Genomic DNA, 20374 nt, shown 5'->3' on the forward strand with positions numbered 1-20374 from the left:
GAAGGCAGAATTGTCCCTTTTTGAAAAAAAGGAGTTAGAGACATTTGAGACTAGCCAAGAAAGCAAGTGCTGCTTACAAAGGTGACACTGCTTTATTTCTCTCTCTATTTTTCACCTGAAATATTAGAATAATTTAGTCATAGTCAGGAATGGATTCTCGCTGTAATCATTGAGATCCTGCCCGACCTCTATAATCTAGTGACACGGTGTGAAATCAGGACTGAACCAGCACTTCTAGAATCTAGGTTTTTAAAGGATACGGCCTGCCCTGCTCTCTGAGGACAGGTCTACCTGATAAGACCTGAGAGGAATTTTTGCATCTATGGTTTCCTTTTTGTTATGGTCTGTCTCTTGTTGGACTAATCGTTTTTCCGGAATATTCTGCACATTTTTAATAAAATATCTCCATGGTGCTTTGAGGACTTTAAGCTCCTGAACATGAAACCCCTGCACCCTCAAGTATATCCCTGATGTTAGTGTGAAATCTGATGGCTTTTCTTCACAAAACACTTAATGACTATAGAAACATTCTTGAAAGCACTAGGTGATGATAATGACAAATCAGACATTATTATAAACCAGAACACGACCTCCCAGCTCTGCTTTTCCTTCTAAAATAACCCCAAGAAAGCCTTGCACTAAGAATTGAAAAGGAGAAATAAAACCCATATACACTGAGAATGTTTTAGCATGATAGAGAATTGTTGGCAGATACAGGAAGGGATCAAAAGATTAGGTATTGTGTAAGAAATCTTAACAAATAAGATCGAGGATGGAGATGTGGTCAAAAGACAATGAAAGGGTAAAAAAAACAAATTGTGATTCCTGCAAGTATCAAAACAAGTGGGCTTTCATATTCTCTCTGATCCAACTTTTTGCTTCTGGGAAAGAAACAATTGAAGAACACACATGCGGCTGGTGGGATAAACAGAATCATGTTATCTGTTTTTGCTCTGGAGAGCTATCGGGAGAATTCATGGGGCTTCTGTTTCCATCATGCTGTTAGGAACAGAGTTTCTCAACCTTTGCACTATTAACATTTTATACTGAATAATTCTTGGCTGGGGGTGGGAGAGGGTGAGAAGAGTCAGGAAGGGGGTGTCCTGTGCGTTTGAGAATATATAGCACCATTTCTGGCCTCTTCACTAGATGCTAGTAACACTGCCCAGTTGTAACAAGTTAAATGTTTTCAGACATTGCCAAATATCCCCTGGGGAGCAAAATCACCAGTGAGTCACTGGACCAGAAGGGAGTGATTCTCATTTTGGAAAATAGGCTAAGTTTTGGAGACGATCTTTATTTATACAATAAGGCCCCCATTTGTAATGATGTGTTCGAAACATAGAGATACTTCATGGTCCCTGATGTTGCCATGACTAATGACTGGTTCCAGAGGCGGATTAAGGTCTCTTTGAGGCCCTGGGCTCAGAAGAAAATATTGAGCCCCATAAAAAAATAGAAACAGGGAAAATAAAAATACATGTTAACCATATTTTTAAATAAATAAAAATATTATGTACTATTAATGTTAAAATTGCACATATGAAAACAAACTTGGTGTCATTAGGAAAAAAGTATAAAGTTGGGGTTTTGCAGGGCCCTTCTAAAGTCAGGGCCCAGGGTGTGCGCCCAGTGTGCCTGCCATTAGATCTGCCTCTGACTGGTTCTCCCAAGGAACTCAGAACTCGAGATAACCGGTAATCTAGTCTGGAGGGAGACATGTCTCAAATAGAAGTGAGCAATTGGTTATTGACATATAGAGTTGACCAGGTTCAAATAGATACAAAGCCAACTATGTTTCTGAAAAAGACATACTGTAAATGAAACATTTTGAAATAAATTAAACATCTAAATATATGAAAAGACATCTATGGTCATGGAATTGGAAAATTTCATATTGTAAAGATTTCAACATTTCCCAAAAAGCCACCAGCCTGGCGTATATATGGCTATTTGAGACAAAAATTACCTTAAAGCCCCCAGTCTTCCATAGAAAGCAGGCTGAGCCACAATGGAGAGCATGTTTTTCAATGCCCTTTTCAGAAGTGGCCAAGGAGGATAATGGGGGAGGGGGGAGAGGGACCTCCCAGAGCCATGGAGAACAATGAACTGCGAGGCTCCTGTAGGGAGCAGAACAAGAGCCCAATCAAAGAACAGTCCCTACCCCTGGGGGGCCTTTACTATGTAATCCCACAAAGATTTCAGAATTGCTGTGAATCAGTGACTGCTGTATGATTTCCTTTCTTTCCCTTTCTAAATGGGAGAGTGTAGTTACCCTGGTCCTCTCCTACCACTATAAGTTGGGCACGTGGGGCAAGTAACTTGGCTTGTTACTTTATAAGTGTATGGATCAAGAGGATCTATCAGAGACCCAGTGTTTTAAGTCTGAAATGTGATTGGATGAGACTCTAAGGTGCCTTCTACTTCAAGAAGATGTAAAAGTATTATGCATATAAAAGGGGGAGCACATATTTGTCACCGAAGGAACAGACTGTGGCAGATTTTTTTTTTTGCTCTTATTAATTATTTGCTGTCCTTTCTGGGGATATAATTATACATGCCACTCATTTTCATTTGATTTTCAGTATCTATTGTATGATATGGGTGACGACTGACTCTTTGATGTTAGGTTAGTCATGAGACTTTCTTTTACCGATGAAATGTGGGTAGAAGTGATAGACAAAACTTCCCAGCAGAAGCTTAGCCATGTTGTGGTTCAGTCATCACTTCTTTCCCTCTGTCACTTTGTGCAAAAACTGAAAGCATTTAACTGGCATCACCAAGTTCATTCAGAAATTTCTACAGGAGGACGGCCATGAGTTTGACTAGGTCTTAGATGTGAGGTTTTTTTAAAACAATCTTTTGCTCAAAACATTTCTCAGTGTTATCTTTTGTTGATTTTAAATGAAAAAATAGTTGCATTTTTCTATCTCATTTACAGATCTGCAAGTTCTTTTTTGAGCTTTCTCTTCTATTACCTTGTTAAATGTAGCCAATAGAAACTAAGGCACACTAGAAATGCTCTGTTTCTTACCCTCTTTACCTAAATCCGCAAGCTAATTAGGTACATGATCTTCCTTCCTAGAAAAACCAGACTTAAGCAATGAAACTTTTAAATTTCAAAAACAGAGAAATAACAGAAAAAGCATGACAAGATCCAACACCCTTTTATGATTTAAAATAAATAAACTAGAACTAAAAGGAAAATTTCTCAACCTGATAAAGGGCACCTGCAAAATCCCAAAGCTAATATCATCCTTTGTGGTAAAGACTAAATGTTTTCCCCCTTAGATCAAGAACTAGACAACAAGTCCATATTCATCACTTCCATTCAACATTGTACAGGAGGTGTAGCCAGGGCAGCTAGGCAAGAAAAGGAAATAAAAGGCATCTACATTGGAAGGGGAAAAGTAAAACTATCTTTACCTTCAGATAATATCTTTTATATAGAAAATCCTAAACGATCCAAAAAAAAAAGGCGACTATTGCAACTAAGAAAATAACTTCACCAGTGTTGCAGGATATAAGATCAATATACAAACATCAATTGTATTGCTTTATACTAGCAATGAAAAATCCAAAAGTGAAATTAAGAAGAAAATTCCAATTAGTATGAAAAGAATAAAATACTTGGGAACAAACTCCTGAAGGTTGAAGGCAAGTAGAGATCATTCTTTTCACACATTATCATTTGTCTTTTTGTGGACCCCTCCAGCACTCAGTACGGTTCTACCTGAATAAAAATTTTGCTGAGTTTGGGTTCAGGGACAGGGCTGTTAGTTGGTGTATGTGTAATTTTTGGTGAAGGGTGATTATTCTAACAAAGAGAGGTTTATGTGCATACTTGACTTAAGGTGAATTAGACCTTCGGTTTCCCTTTAGTAACTTCTAGAAATTATTTACCTGACATTTTGGAAGTCACTTTATTGATATAAATTGCTTTGTAACTTTTTTTATTTTCTTATAACACTCCTACCCGATAGAGTTAAGCATTCTGTGTTCTGTACAACATCTGTACCTTGTGCAAATTCCTATTTCCGCATGTCTCTTACAATCCCGTAATTATTTGTATAGCTGACACCAGACCGTGGGAAGAAAGACGACATTTTTTTTTTTAACTTTGCATCTCCAATGCTTAGAACATGGTCAGGGCATGTTTGCCATCCTCAATTCCCATTTCCATGGGATTTCTGTTTCTCACTTGCTTAACACCTCTCTCCCTGAAGTCTTCTCTCCTCCAAACTCTGCATGTCAGTCCCCTCAAGTTACAGGTTGATATAAAATGAATACATGTGGGCCCTGGCCGGTTGGCTCAGTGGTAGAGTGTCGGCCTGGCGTGCAGAAGTCCCGGGTTCGATTCCCGGCCAGGGCACGCAGGAGAGGCGCCCATCTACTTCTCCACCCCTTCCCCTCTCCTTCCTCTCTCTCTCTTCCCCTTCCGCAGCCGAGGCTCCATTGGAACAAGGATGGCCCCGGGCGCTGGGGATGGCTCCTTGGCCTCTGCCCCAGGCGCTGGAGTGGCTCTGGTCCGGGCGGAGCAATGGCCCCGGAGGGGCAGAGCGTCACCCCCTGGTGGGCAGAGTGTTGCCCCCTGGTGGGCGTGCCGGGTGGATCCCAGTCGGGCGCATGCGGGAGTTTCCAGCTTCAAAAGAATACAAAAAAAAAAAAAAGAATACATGTGTTCTCTCTATGCATTATATCAATTTCCTTATTTCTAAAGTGATCACTAACCATCATTTCACTATTGACCAAAATGAAACACAGTCCTGAGAGTCACATGAAATATCTTGTAATAGGGGGTCACGGCACAGTATGAGAACAGTTCAGCCGTGAACAAGATTATATAGGTACAAAATAAAAATCTATCCACCCTTTGTCTTCACCATCTCTGCTTCATCAATATTTCTTAGCCCTTTTAACAACAACAAAAGTGCTGCATCTGAGATGCTGAGATCTTCTGTCTGCTGTTTCTGCATAGACTCTACATACCTTTTCAGAGAGAGACAGCTGCCTTTGCATTTAGAATAAGGACAGCAAGAAGCCTGCATATAGCTCATGCTTGATGGATATTTATTGTTCAATACATGCTAAAGGAACCTGCATGATCACTAGTGTTTCTATCACTGTGACTATCAGCCTATCAAATCAGACATCATGATAATTGATTGAGTTATGGGTCTGACGGAGGGATATTCTTAATGGTTGGTTGACTGAAAAAATCCACCACTAAACAATACAGTCAACATTATAGTCACAGCTTATGTATTCTCTGATAAGAGTGTTAAATTCACACAGTTATTGTTTCTCTAGAGTTTGACATGAAGCTCACTAGTTTGACAGGTATTTTCTCAATTTGACTTAACCAGAGATAGACATTTTCCAAGACCCAAACAGCCAAAATGTTTCAGTCTTCAAAAGAAAAATACATGAACATTAATTAACAAAAAATGTATAGCTTCCCAAACGTAGATCTTTGTGAACAAAGTCTTTGCCATTTATCTCTAATAAGTGGTACAATTTGAAGTGTGGTCCTTGGCCAATGCTTGTCTATGAACTGTTGTTACGGGGTCATGATGAGATAAATACAACAATTAAGAATGAGCATTTAGGGCCTGACCTGTGGTGGCACAGTGGATAAAGCGTCCACCTGGAAATGCTGAGGTCGCCGGTTTGGAACCCTGGGCTTGCCTGGTCAGGGCGCATGTGGGAGTTGATGCTTCCTGCTCCTCCCCCTGTCTCTCTCTCCTCTCTCTCTCTCTCTCTCTCCCTCTCTCTGTCCTCTCTTAAAAATGAATAAATTTTAAAAAAATTAAAAAAAAAAAAGAATGAGCATTTAGGCCCTGGCTGGGTAGCTCAGTTGGTTATAGCATTGTCCTGATATGGCTACAGGTTCAATCCCTGGACAGAGCACATAAAAAGAGCAACCAATGAATGCATAAATAAGTGGAACAACAAATCGATGTGTTTCTCTCTCTCTTTCTCTCCCTCCCTCCCCTTTCTTCTCCCCTTCTTCTCTCTCTAAAATCAATTTTTTTAGCCTAACCAGGCGGTGGCACAGTGGATAGAGCGTCCGACTGGGATGCGGCAGGACCCAAGTTCGAGACCTCAAGGTTGCCAGCTTGAGCACAGGCTCATCTGGTTTGAGCAAAGCTCACCAGCTTGGACCCAAGGTCGCTGGCTCGAGCAAAGGGTTATTCGATCTGCTGAAGGCCCGCAGTCAAGGCACATATGAGAAAGCAATCAATGAACAACTAAGGTGTCACAACGCGCAACAAAAAACTAATGATTGATGCTTCTCATCCTTTCGTTCCTGCCTGTCTATCCCTCTCTCTGACTCTCTCTCTCTGTCTCTGTAAAAAATAAAAATAAATAAATAAAAACAATTTTTTAAAAAAAATCTTTTTAAAAATGAGCATTTAGAAAATCATATAGCAGCTTGACTGTACTCTTTTGTCTGGGTAATCTAGTCATTAAAAATGGCCTGGGCCCTGGTTGGTTGGCTCAGTGGTAGAGCATTGGCCTGGAGTGTGGAAGTCCGGGGTTTGATTCCCAGCCAGGGCACACAGGAGAAGCGCCCATCTACTTCTCCACCCTTCCCCCCCTCTCCTTTTTCTCTGTCTCTCTCTTCCTCTCTCTCTCTTCCTCCACAGCCAAGGCTCCATTGGAGCAAAGTTGGCCCAGGTGCTGAGGATGACTCCATGGCCTCTGCCTCAGGTACTAGAATGGCTCCTGTTATAATGGAGCAATGGCCCAGATGGGCAGAGCATCGCCCCATAGTGCGCTTGCTGGTTGGATCCCAGAAGGGCTCATGCAGGAGTTCTGTCTTTCTGTCTCTCCACTTCAGAAAAATACAAAAAATATGACCTGGTGTTTTATATTTCTTTTACATTCTATTTTTCTAATATTTTATATTTTATAAAAATACATGTCTACAGTGATATGGATATTTTATTTTCAATAACTGGTCTTTAGCCTGACCAGGCAGTGGCGCAGTGGATAGAGCATTGGACTGGAATGCCGAGGACCCAGGTTCGAGACCCCGAGGTTGCCAGCTTGAGCGCGGGCTCATCTGGTTTGAGCAAAAGCTTACCAACTTGGACCCAAGGTCATTGGCTCGAGCAAGGGGTTACTCGGTCTGCTGAAGGCCCATGGTCAAGGCACATATGAGAAAACAATCAATGAACAACTAAGGTGTTGCAATGCACAATGAAAAACTAATGATTGATGCTTCTCATCTCTCCGTTCCTGTCTGTCCTTGTCTGTCCCTCTCTCTGACTCTCTGTCTGTCTCTGTAAAAAAAAAAAAGGTCTTTACCATAGATTGTTTGGAAACCACTAATTAAAATACCGTGTCTCATCGCTACTTGTTTGCTTTTTTCCAGTTTTCAGACCTCATTCCATTTCATACTCACTGCCATTTTCTCTGAACATTCTAAATTAAGAACATTTCCTCCTCTTTAATCTGCAGGCTGTAGGTATGTTAAAAGTTTAAAGCACTGGTTGCACCCTATTTTTAAAGCCCCTGCCATTCGGGGGTTCACTGTGGTCGTGAAGCTGATGAAGTTCCCTCTAGCCACCTTAACAAGGTATTTATCATTTGGAAAATAGAAAAGTTTGTTCCTGTTGGTTGTGACTTTGGCTCCTAGAATATCAAGCTGGAGAAGTTCATCTTAATCCACTGTGCCCTTCCAGCGTTACTAACCTTGACATCATCTCTGCACAATCCAATAAATGTTGGTTCTCCATAAGTATTATTCCAAGTGAACTAATATATTGTTTTCATTGTTACATTTCATTTGATTCTTGTGCTGGGCAGTCGACCTGTCTCCAGGAGAATTATGTTTTAACTGATTATGTCTTAACCTATGACATCATATTTTTTTTAAAATGTGATTTGAAGACATTGATGTGTATTGCCACTTACAGCTTCTTTTCATCCATTTTTGACTACAGGTTCATGACAGGGAGGCGAGTGATAGAACAGAGAACACAAGACCAGAATCAAGGAGACCAGTGAGGTGTAACCCAGGCAAGAAATAATGAGGGACTCTTCTAGGATAGGGACAGCGGTGATGGAGAAGAAAGGACGAGTGGGAGAAGTAGTTAGGCCATAAAACAACAGGATTTGGTGACTAAATATGGAGGGTAGGAAAAAGGAAAAGTGGAAGATGACTCTCACATGTTGGGCTCAGGGTGACTTAAACGGGTGGTGATGCGGTCGGAAGGCAGGAGGCAGAGCAAGTTCGGTTAAGGATGGGGAGCGCTGATGTGCCGGATCCAGGACGTGAGCACACTGCGTTTCCCCGTGTGACACCCAGGCAGCTGGACAGGAGTCTAGAGCTTAGGAGCAAAGTCTGGTTTCTAGAGTCGGATTGTTTAACTCATGAATGTATAATTGTTAAAGCCACAGGGCTGAATGAGAACATAGAGAAATGTAATGTTTTAAAGGATCTTAGAGCTATTTCAATTTATTCAACTTCCCCTTAAAATTTAAGATTTTTAATAGGGTTTCTTTATCTTTCACGTGATGAACTAAGATAATAGTTATAGCCGAACAGTTCCCACATGGGTATCGCGGGGTTCTATGAAACAGGAAGCTGATCGGAGAGATCAGGTGAAATGTTTCCTAAACTTGGAACTCTACCTTCTGGTCTAGACCAGATTATCCAACTCCCCCTCACTCAGCCCTCCTTCCTCATTCAGTTAGTAAAATCACACAAAATATGCATTAGGATTCAATTCAACCATCACGTGAACCCCTAAAAGATATCACTAAAACCCATTTACAGATGAGAAAATAGACTCAAAAGAAATTACACGAGTGGAAAGTGCCTAAGTCCCGGTACTTTAGCACTGTGTGTCTCTAGCCATCTAGTGGGGCAGGCTTTGTTTTGGACAGTGCCGTATATAGGGCCCTACTCTGTGCTTGTCACTCTATGTGCTAGTACCTCTGTCTGCCTCAGCTAAACCAGGCACCCCCAAAGCAGCCAATTTTTGTAGTTCAAAAATCAATTCCTTCAGCTATCCCCAAACACAACTAGCAAACACTAATGGACAGAGGAAAGAGAGTTGTGTTTCAAATGAATGTTGAACCTTATTTATTTATTTATTGATTGATTGATTGAGTGCGATAAATCTTACCAACAGTACACATCAAGAGGGCTGGAAATGCTCATTCCTTTTCACCCAGTAATCCTGCTGCTACAAAACTATTCTAAGGAAATAGAGAGCCACCTCGAAATTTACCCGTGTGTTTATTTTTTTTAAACAAATATCTGTAGTGAGCATCCACCAGTCCCAGACACGATGCTAGGAAATGGGAATACAACTGTCAATGAGAAATAGTCTCTGCCCTCTGGCGGCTCCCAGTCCAGCAGCGTATCAGGGGTACGGCTCCTATAACGACAGAGAACCTGACTGGGTATGGTGGGACTAGGTAAGAGGAGGAGCTCGGCAGCCTGCTGGAGGGAAGGCTTCCTGGAGGAAGGGTGCACAGGCTGAGTTGGGGATAGGTGTTAGCCTTGAGAATTCCAGACAGAAGCAACAACATAAGCAGAGTGGTAGGAAAAGAAACTACCTCGGGCTCATCAGGGTCGTTTCAGGAATGGACAGTTTGGAGAGCTCAGTCGTACACCATGTTCTGGGGCCTCACTTTCACTCTAAGTCAGAGGTCTTCCCAGGGTGTTCAGAGCAACCCCAGTGTTTCTCACAGAAGCCTTAGGGGCCCTGTCCACAGGAAGTTGGGTGGGGCTGGAAATTGGTTCAGACTCTGAGCCCCAGACCTGGCACAACCCAAGTTACTTGGGAAGTTTTAAAATAGTTACAGGAAGAGTCCCACTGCTGAAAACAAAGTGTGAAAACTTTTGAGAGTGACCACACAGACATATGGGAGGATACTTCACCTGGTGTTTATTTGTAACTGGAAACAGCCTAAATGTCCAATAATAAGAGTGTGATAAAATAATAATAATAACAACAACAATAATAATACATAGCTACCTTTGAATGCTTACAGTGTGTAGGCACAATGCTAAGTATATATTATATATATACTCTACATCATTTAACCTTGATAGATTCCTCATGAGATGGGAATTAGCAATACGTTGTAGATGTGAGAATTGAGGCTTACTGAGGGTGAGGAGCTGGTTCTACCTCAGCCAGCTATTAAGATGTGGGGCTGGAATTCCATCTCAGATCTAACTCATTGGCATGCCATTCTGCTACCTGAGCTGGGATAAAACCACATGGAAGAATGTTAGGCGACCCTTTGAAATCATATTTTCAAAGACTAATGATATGGAGGAAATGTTTACAGAAAAATCATTCCAATTTTATTAAACATACTAGAATGTGAAAAATATTTACCACCAAGTAAAAGGACTGCAGGTAATTTTAATTCTTTCTCTTTTCTTCCAAATTTTCTATAATGAGCATATTTTCCCTTAAACCTTTAGAAGCATTTAAAAAAAATGTTTCTATCAGTCATTCTCACCCCAGACTCAGAGGAAGGATCAATTATATAATACATCTTTCAGAACAACTGTGCAAACTATTCTATGTGTAGCTTGTAAGGAAGATCGGTCTATGCTAATTATTGGTCATAACCTTGAAGTTAAAGTCTCTGGATCTTAGTTGCTTTGCCTAGGAAATTAGGAAGTTAAAGTAAATAGTCTTTACAAATTCTAAAAACACCAAATGTGATAGATGTTTTTTGTTTGTTTTTATTTTCTTTTGTATTTTTAGTACAGATGAAATCAGGCAGGGGCATGAAAAATGTATTAAATTGTTTTTGCTTTAGTTACATTTTCATGGTCATTTAAGGTGGATTCTTTGATTATATCTTTGCTCTTTGATAATATGATAATATACTCTGATGCATTCAACATCTGAGCACCATACCGTGCTTTCACAAAAATTTTCCTTATCTCATCTTCACTAAAACCTATTGAGGCGAGCATTATTATCCCTGATGTAAATCAAGGGGTTAAGGAACTCACAGAAGGTCTCTCACAATATGTTGTAGCCAGATTCAGACCCAAATGTTTGTTTGTAAATTCCCAGAATAGTGTTGGTTCAGATGTGGAATTATTTGTTTGCTTATTTATCATTTCAATGACCTACACTGTTGACTATTTAAAAAAAAAATTTTTTTAAACAGTTTCTTTCCTCATATGTTTTATATTCTAAAAGTGAGACAAGGTCCTTCTAAAGAAACAATTCTGAAATTAAAATTAAGGATGATATGTAATGGGGCAAAAGCAGACTTTCGGCAATATCTCGTATATCCTTTAGTGAGAAGCAAACAAAAGGATATTATTATAAAATTGCAAAAGGGGGCAGAAACAGTCACTTATCATTAGTGTCAGGGTCATTTTAATGAAAATTAACCCCAGAAACGCTTGGCTAAGCAATGGAAATATAAGCATCATTTGTACCCTGACAGAACCTGAGCGGTTACATTTTTCCTACCTGCATATGAGCTTAAGAAGTAAATCAGTTCCAAAGCCACTGGCCATGCTAATTGCTCTAATTATTATCTCGGGAAACACTAGATAATATCTATAAAGTATCAAAAGATAGCCACAGCCAGGGATAATCCTGTAAACAAGGAATTCCCAGTGGAATACTCAGTCACTGCTCACAAAGCCTGGGCCAGCCCAGTTGGACAATAAAGCATAAAAATATTTAGTTTGACAGGAATGGTAGAGTCCATAGCATAGGGTGTACTCTCCTGCTGGGAATGACCCTGCGCAGTGGAAATACGGCATTGACAGGAAGAAATTCGGCAGGACATCTCAAAGAGCCATTATCGGTTAGCTTAGAAACACTTTGGCCCCTGAAGATGGCTACTTGGTGTGAGTGTGTGTGTGTGTGTGTGTGAATGTGGGTGAGAATGTGTGTGGGTACACACACATGCACTCATGCACATGTGGCCTTCAAGTAAAAGATCAAACTGGGGTGATTTGTTTATCAGCAACACAGCCTTATTTCTTGAAATGTGACTATTCACCTAACATTTATAGGCTATGTGAAGAGGATTATGTCTAAGTAAGAGCTTCTAGGATTTTGTGAGTGGGCTATCGACTTCTTAAATTCCCTGCTGTCTTGAGATGAAAGAGTGACCCAAGGTGGTAAGTTTGATCTCAAAGAGTAAGTGAAAACAAGGTGTTTTGTGCATGATCAGCACTGCTTTAGCATCTGTACATCATTTGAGGTGTGGGGAAGGGTGCACGGTTTATCCTACTTCAACATTGCTTCTCCAGTAGATTATCTACTTCTAGGTAGTTAAAGAAGTCACTATTGTGAAGTGTTCCAGTTCTCCAGGGAATGTTGATATGTGGATAAATTACGATGGATCAAAAAGCACTGGACCAGAAATTGGGGCGGTGGCCTTAGCTCCACCGTGACTCACAGTTCATCTACAGGGGCCATTAATTTTCCATTATGAAGGCTAAAACTCTGTTTATTTATATAAGTAACCCAGAACAAATGAAATAATATGTCAAAGCACTGAAATTTCACTTTAAGTAAAGTATAACAAAATTTAAGGAGCCCTTACTATGTGTAAGATATAGGTTCCATGGGAAATGCAGACAAGATACGGTTCATATGTTTAGGGAGTTTGGAATCTAGTGAGGTGACAGACCAATGCGTATATTGCAACCATTGAGTTGTAACGGACATTGTGATAATTGTTATTTGAAAGTTTATTTAATCACTCAACAAGTATCGACAGGCACTGTGCAAATTCTAAAAGTAAATTCTCCCTGAGGTTGGGGGAGGCAAAGTCACAAAGCTTCATGGAGATAGTGTTTGGATGGGGCTTTGAAGATGAGAGTAAAATTGTTAGCCAGAGATGAACTGAGGCAGGTGTGACAAAGGGGTGGAATGGGGGAGCAAAATGCATGAGAAACATACAGAGTGTGCTTGAGAAATAGTGAGTAGTCTAGTTGAGGGGAAAAGTAAAAAAAAAAAAAAAAATGTATAATTAGGAAAGGAGGAGGTAGTGAGAGATATGCCTGAAAAGATCACATGTGGGTAGATTCACGGTGGCCAAGCTGAGGAGCTTAGGCTTCTTTCTATAGACAGCAAACGCGTGAAGCAGAGGAGTGACATGGTTACATCTATGCTATAGGACGATAAGTCAGTCAGTGGAGTAAAGGAGGTCAGACTGGAGGAGAGGACACTTAGTAGGAGTCTTTTGCAAGAGCCCAAGAGACAAGAGAGCCAAACTTGGCATAAGAGGGATGGAATAGAGAGGTGGATGCAGAGGCTATGGATGATGCAGAAGCCACAGAACATGGCGCCGACATGGACTTGGGCCAAGGAGAGGACAGAGTTGAAGATACTTCTCAAGTGTAGCTATCATCAGTCCAGCCCTTTATAAATTTTTGAAATAGGTTGCCTTCTTTTCAGCTGCAGAGAGCTCGGTGCAGTCAGTACCCCTCTTCTGCTCTCAGGGCCATGTGTGCCTCCTCCTTTCACTGCCCCAGTCTGTCATCTGGAAAGGGTGGGAAACTCATCCTGCCTAGTAAGCACCTCAGTGTTACCCTTCCCAAGTACTTGTCCTTCCCCAGATTGCTAAGCTTTAAGGAAGAGATAGAAACCTTTCAAAGGCCATTTCTAATGTTAGCGAGTAATTTTCCTACTAATTAGGAAGTCTTTTATTCTCAAGTTTTGTACATTTCAAACTTTGCCTCAATCCAGTCTTGTTTATTGGCAGGGTTCATATTCAAAATACTGACTGACTCCATATAGCACAGTTACTGATGGGTCTGTGAGAACCACTAACCACAAACAACTGTTAAGACCATATCAGAATACCCCGCTAAGCATCAGCTTGGATATTTGTATCTTCTGGGTTGCTACAGCCTTACAAATAAGGACAGGCCAACAGACCCATAGCCAAGAATTTTTTTAAAGATTTTATTTATTTATTATAGAGAGGGGAGAGAGAGAGAGAGAGAGAGAGAGAGAGAGAGAGAGAAGGGGGGGGGGAGCAAAAAGCATCAACTCCCATATGTGCCTTGACCAGGTAAACCCAGGGTGCCGAACCGGCAACCTCAGTGTTTCCAAGTTGACGCTTTATCCACTGCGCCACCACAGGTCAGGCCCACATAGCTTAGAATTATACCCAGTCTTTTGAAAACTAGATTAACATGGAATAAAAAATAAACTACAATCCACTGCACTATCCCTGAATTTCCAAAGGCAACTGATGCCAGTCCACTGACATTGATCCACAACTGTTTCCCAGCTGGCAGTCCACTGACATTGATCCACAACTGTTTCCCAGGCAAGGTAGGAAGGAGCTGGGAAAATTCTGTGATGGGATACACCTCCTCAACCTGACCCTTCCTCCCCTGCGCGTGGGGGTTTTGCCCCAGTCCCTCTGATGTGCTTTGGAGGAAGGGAAGCAAAGCCGCTACCTGTTCCTTGCCCTGCGGCCCCGAGCAGCAGGCTTTTCACCCAGTGAGGCTGTGTCATGACAGTCCGGCCTGGCTCTTATTATCCAAGATTATTCACTCTCTCTTTTATTTGAAAGATCCACGTACTTTTAAATATCACCCAGGAGGCTGCAGCTGTCCCCAGAAATGGAGCTCTGATTAAATTCCTACTGCTCTTTTAAGAGCCAACTTAAATGTCACTTCTAAATAATAATTGGTGACATTTCCTCAGTTTGAGCCAGACACTTTGCTAAGGGCTTTGAATGGATTTTCTCATTTCACCCTCAAAATAAAATTCTGAGGTAAGTACTAGTATTGTCTCCATTTCACAGATGCAGAAACTGAGGGGTTAAAGAACTGATCCAGGGTCTCACAACTAGTAACTAGGAGAGCCCGCAGCAGAACACCTGGGTCTTCGGTGCAGGTACATAGTAGGCATTCAGTAACTGATCTGAGTGATGCACAGTCTCTGCTCCCCTTTTCACAATGTCCTTTATAGCAGCCCTCACATTTGCAGCGACTTATTCAGTGCTTGTCTCTCCAAACGCAACAAGACAACCATCAGGCTCCACCTGGTCTGGTACTGTGCCTGACATATTGTGGGTTTGCAATAAATCTTCGGGGAAGGAAAAATAAGGGGAAGGAGGTAGTAAAGGAAGAACATAAAGGCTTTCTAGTTTGATGTTTAAAAAATACTGTGACCCACAGAATGGCTATCATCAATAAATCAGCAAGCAACTGCTGGCAAGATGTGGGGAAAAGGGAACCCCCGTGCACTGTTGGTGGGATTGCAAATGGTGTGGCCACTGTGGAAAATAATGTGGAGGTTCCTCAAAAAAATTAAAAATGGAGCTGCCTTATGATCCAGCAAGTTTACTTCTGGGAATGTATCTAAAAGAAATACAAAACACTAATTTGAAAAGATACAGTATATGCACCCCTATGTTCACTGCAGCATTATTTACCACAGTCAAGATATGGAAGCAATCCAGGTGCCTATCAGTAGACAATGGGATAAAGAAGATGTGGTACATATGTACAATGGAATATTATGCAGCCATAAAAAAGAACAAAATCTTATTATTTGTGACAACATGGATGGACTCAGAGGAGATTATGCTAAGTGAAATAAGTCAGAGAAAGACAAATACCATATGATATTTCACTTATATGTGGAGTCCAAAGGACAATATAAATGATCAAACAAGACAGAAGCAGACTCATGGATACAGTGAACAGGCTGCAGTTGCTAGATGAGAGGGGGCTGGGAGGAATGGGTGAAAAGGGAGTAAGAAGAGTCCCAGGGATACAAAGAACAACATAGGGGATATAGTTAATAATATTATAATAACTATGTGTGGGGTCAGGTGGGTACAAGAATTATGAGAAGGATCACTTTGTACATTATTTCATTGTTTGACCAAAATGCAGAACCCCTGAAACATATAAATATCAAATTTGTTTGTTTGTTTGTTTTTAAGACACTGTTATCATCCTTGAGATTCCAAGGGTTTTAGGAACTGTGTGCCAAGAACCAGGAACACAGACCAAATTTGTTCCTGTTATATAAATTATTTTAGTATATGCATTTGTTTTCTATATAATTACTATGTATAAAATTTTCATATAAATTTTAGTAGATTCAAAACACCAGGGTTGTAATCCCAACTCTGCCATTTCCTGGCCAAGAAACTCCTATGTATATCACTTTACTTTGAGCCTCAGTTTCCACATCTTGTAAAATGGTTTTCTTCATTGGAGATGTGAAAGTTAAATGATATCACGTATATGAATTAGGGCAGCAAAGTGCCTGCTACTCCATAATTGTTGATTGTGTTGTTGAGTAAGCGATACACGGAAGGGAGTGATATATTTCACATCATGTAGAGGAGCATGTAGTCATCCTGATACATAACATACTGCAGGAGACCAGTAACTGTTTTGAGTGATTAGGCCAAATGGCTGTATGTCTAAACATTAAAATATGATATATGCCAGTATTATCAGGAACACCTATTTTAAGTCTCAATGCCATCTTTACTGAGATGTGGATCTGTTTATATTTATAATGCAGATGTATTGTGCTACTCCTGGTCAGAGTAGTTGAAATGACTGTTCTTTTCTCTCCCCCGCCCTTCCTGCCTCCTGAGCGAATGTATTTCTTCCCCACATTCTCCCTCCAAACACCCTTCATCTGCCTGTCACTTTTCAAAGACAAGCTCCTCAGAATGAAATCTCTGCTTTCTTTGTTTTCCTGGTTTCCATTTTCTATCCTGAAATATTCACTTCAAGTTCCGCTTGACAGACGTCCCTAATCTAATCTCCACGTCTGCTTTCTAATTTTCACAGTCAGAATAAAACAAATAGGTTGGAGTTAATTGCCGGAGCAGCGGGCTGGAGCTCTGAGCTGTGATTTATGAGCTGAGTGCAGGCGCTCTGCAACACATTTTTCTTAATTTATTTTTAATGAGTCTTTCAATTAATTTTCTTGGAAACATCTTAATGATGTTGGAGGCGGGTGTTAATGAGGTCTGCACCGGCTCCTAATTTTGCATATTTTAAAGTGCCTAATGTCATCTTGCACCTTTTCTTTCCATTTTAAGAAGAGGTGGTGGGGGGAGATTATTGTTGAATGGAGACATTTCACTCTTCATGCTTCAGTCTTTGCTTAACCTTTTAGACTTTATGGGCTTATGGTGTGTCTCAGAGCAATTGCTGCTTCCTGCTCCCCTCCCCCACCTGCTCTGGGCTCTCTGAGTCTGAGAAGCTGCCACAGGAAAAGGAGAAAAGATCCAACCAACCTCAGGAAATTGCTAGTTCTAGGGCACAGTCAGTATCCCTGAGTGAAGATGTTCAGAGGGTACTTTTACTAGGTGACCGAACCTTTTCCAAAGCAGACAGTGATTGGGAGAAATACCAATGACAGAAACGACTCAGGGGGTGGCTTATTAACATCCAGATATTTGTTCAAAGAACCTGGTCCCCCAAATGTCTCTGCCAAGCTCCAGGCACCAGATCCACCTCTGCATCCTGCAAGGCCCAGAGCAAAGTGCCACTGAGTCCTCATCGGTCTTCTTTCTGTATTTGCTACGTAGTTAGAACTTATTTTTATGATTAAATGGTCATTCAATGCTTATGAGAGAAATTTTGGGAAATGCAAAAGAATGGGTCAGATAAGGAAAAACCAAGTTCTAGCGTCTAAAAACATCCACTGTTAAAATTATCGTGTTTCCTTCTAGACATGGTTCTTCTCTTCATGAATTTATTTTATGCAATTGTGGTGTTACCGAGTATCATTTTTTTTCCATTTAACATTATGACATAAGTAACAGATTTCTTTCAAACATTTTTTTACTTTACATAATTTTTTTTATTTTTAAATTACAGTTAACATACAATTTTATATTAGTTTCAGGTGTACAACCCAGTGATTAGACATTTATATAACTTACTAAGTAATCAGCCCAATAAATCTAGTACCATCTGACACCAAACACAGTTATTATAAAATGACTGACCACATTCCCTGTGCTGTACTTTACGTCCCTGTGGCTGTTCTGTGACTGCCAGTTTGCGCTTCTTAACCCCGTCACCTTTTTCACTCATCAGCCTCCCCAGCCCCCTCCCATCTGGCAACCATCACAATGTGCTCAGTATCTATGAGTCTGTTTCTGTTCCGCTTGTTCATTGATTTTGTCGAACATCATTTTTAATGGCTGTTTAATATTCCATCTAGCAGATTTGTCATAATTTTCTAAGCCATTGCACTGTAACGGGGCATCTAAGCTAATTCTCAAACTGTTATCAGATATACCATCGTGATGGACATCTTTTTATAGAAAGCTTTTTTAAAATATGAGGGATTATTTCCTTTGGAATAGCCTGAACGATTACTGATTGAACTAGTATAATCCTTGATGAGGCTCTTGACATATATTTCTAAATTACTCTCCAAAGTATTATGCCACTTTACTTCCAAAATAATAAACAAGTGTGGTTATTTATTTATTTTTTTTGATCTTGCAATAGCATGGAGTATTACAATTATAAAAAAAAAAAAACTTTACTAATCAGGCAGATTTAAATGTATTTTTGTCATTTTTCCACTAAGTCCCCTTTTGGGGTTATGTTTTCATTAAACCTAAGGCTGCTTTTTCTAGAGAACTCCCTGGACTGTGAACCCCAGCATGGCCAAGACCTAGATTTATCTCTTGGCATATAGTGGAGACGCAATTAACAATGTGTGTTAAATTGGTTTAACAAATATGTGTTAAAATGACTTAACCCAGAAATGGAAAGTTGAAACTGTATCTCTGTGTGTCTTCTTTCCATCTGCCCCGTGGCCTCTCCCGGTCAGTGTTTCCAAAACTAGGCACACATCTCCATGCTCACCTTTCCCATCTCGAGCAAAGGTGCCCTATTGAAGCACCTCCCACAAGGTCCAGATATGGGGGTCTTCTGCCATGCGCCCGTGTCCTCACAGCCCCCAATACATGCAGCCATCAGCCAGTCCTGCGGATATGCCTCCCCACACATTCCCTTCCATACAAAAGTCTCCTAACTGCCTACCATCCTTCCCTCTGTGTTTTAGCCCCTTAAAGTGCCAGAGTGCTGTCTTTCTAACACAAGTGAAAACCCTACCATGATTTCCTCCTTGTACATAGAACAAGGTCCAAAATCCTCAGTATGTCATTAGGGGATGTTAACACGACTTGACCCCTAGTACCTCACTGTAAGGGAAATAAAACTACTTCCCTTCCTGTGTAGGGAAAACCCCTGTTCTTCCCTACTGTGCGTCTCTCCTGTTGGCTTCCTTTACTACTCACACAAAACACTTCACCCCTCGTGCGTCTGACCACCAAATGTGCAGAGGCTTCCCCCCACACACACACCCAGCAACGCTCTGCAACACCAGCTGGGTGTCCTACAGTTTAACTCAACTCTGACACTATCTAGCTGGAGTTAGCATCAGATCCAGGCAGGTAAAGGGCTCAGAACCACAAGACTGCCCCTCCCCACCCCCACGTCAGACACCAGTCGCAGGCTCAGGCTATTGCCTACGTTTCTGCCAACAACTGGCTATGTAGATGGGAGGTTCCAACAACCCCCTCTTCGGGCCTGATGAATTTGCTAGAACAGCTCACAGAACTCAGAGAAACACATTTACTGGTTTATGTTATAATAAAGGATACAATAAAGGACGAAGATGAACAGCCAGATGAAGAGATACATAGAGCGAGGTCTGAAAGGGTCCCGAGTACAGGAGCTCCTCCTGTCCGTGGAGTTGGAGTGCATCATCCTCCCTGTGTGGAGGTGTGTCCCCACCTGGAAGGTCCCCACACCCCTACTGTTGTGAGTTTATGGGGGCTTCCCCACATAGGCATGGTCAATTATTGACTCCATCTCCAGCCCCTCTCTCCTCTCTGGAGGATGACGGGTGGGGCTGAAAATTCCAAGCTTCTAAGAATCCTGACTTGGTCTTTCTGGTGACCAGCTGCCATCCAGGAGCCACCAAGAAGACCACCCAGCATCACCTCATTAACAAAAGACCCTCCTAGTGTCCTTATCTCTCAGGAATATACAAGGGTTTTAGGAGCCTTGTGGAGGGATGGGATCAAAGGCAAATATCAGAGTAAGAGATGTTCCTAGTGTTCTTCTCACTCAGGAAATTACAAGGGTTTTAGGAGTTTGTGCCAGAAAATGGGGACAGAAAACAATTTGTGTCTGTGTGTGTGTGTGTCTGTGTGTGTGTGTGTATATACATATATCTTTTTTTCTATTTTCTCACAATTACTCGTTTCTCCAACACGCTATGCGTTTTGTTCAGGCCATTTTGTAAGCCTGGAATGCCCTTTTCCTGCTCCCCATACAGCAGCCTCATGCTGTCTCCTCCATGAAGGCTTGTTCACCACTATAGCTCCCACC

The sequence above is a fragment of the Saccopteryx bilineata genome, chromosome 9 (genome assembly GCF_036850765.1).
Source record: "Saccopteryx bilineata isolate mSacBil1 chromosome 9, mSacBil1_pri_phased_curated, whole genome shotgun sequence".
Taxonomy (NCBI): domain Eukaryota; kingdom Metazoa; phylum Chordata; class Mammalia; order Chiroptera; family Emballonuridae; genus Saccopteryx; species Saccopteryx bilineata.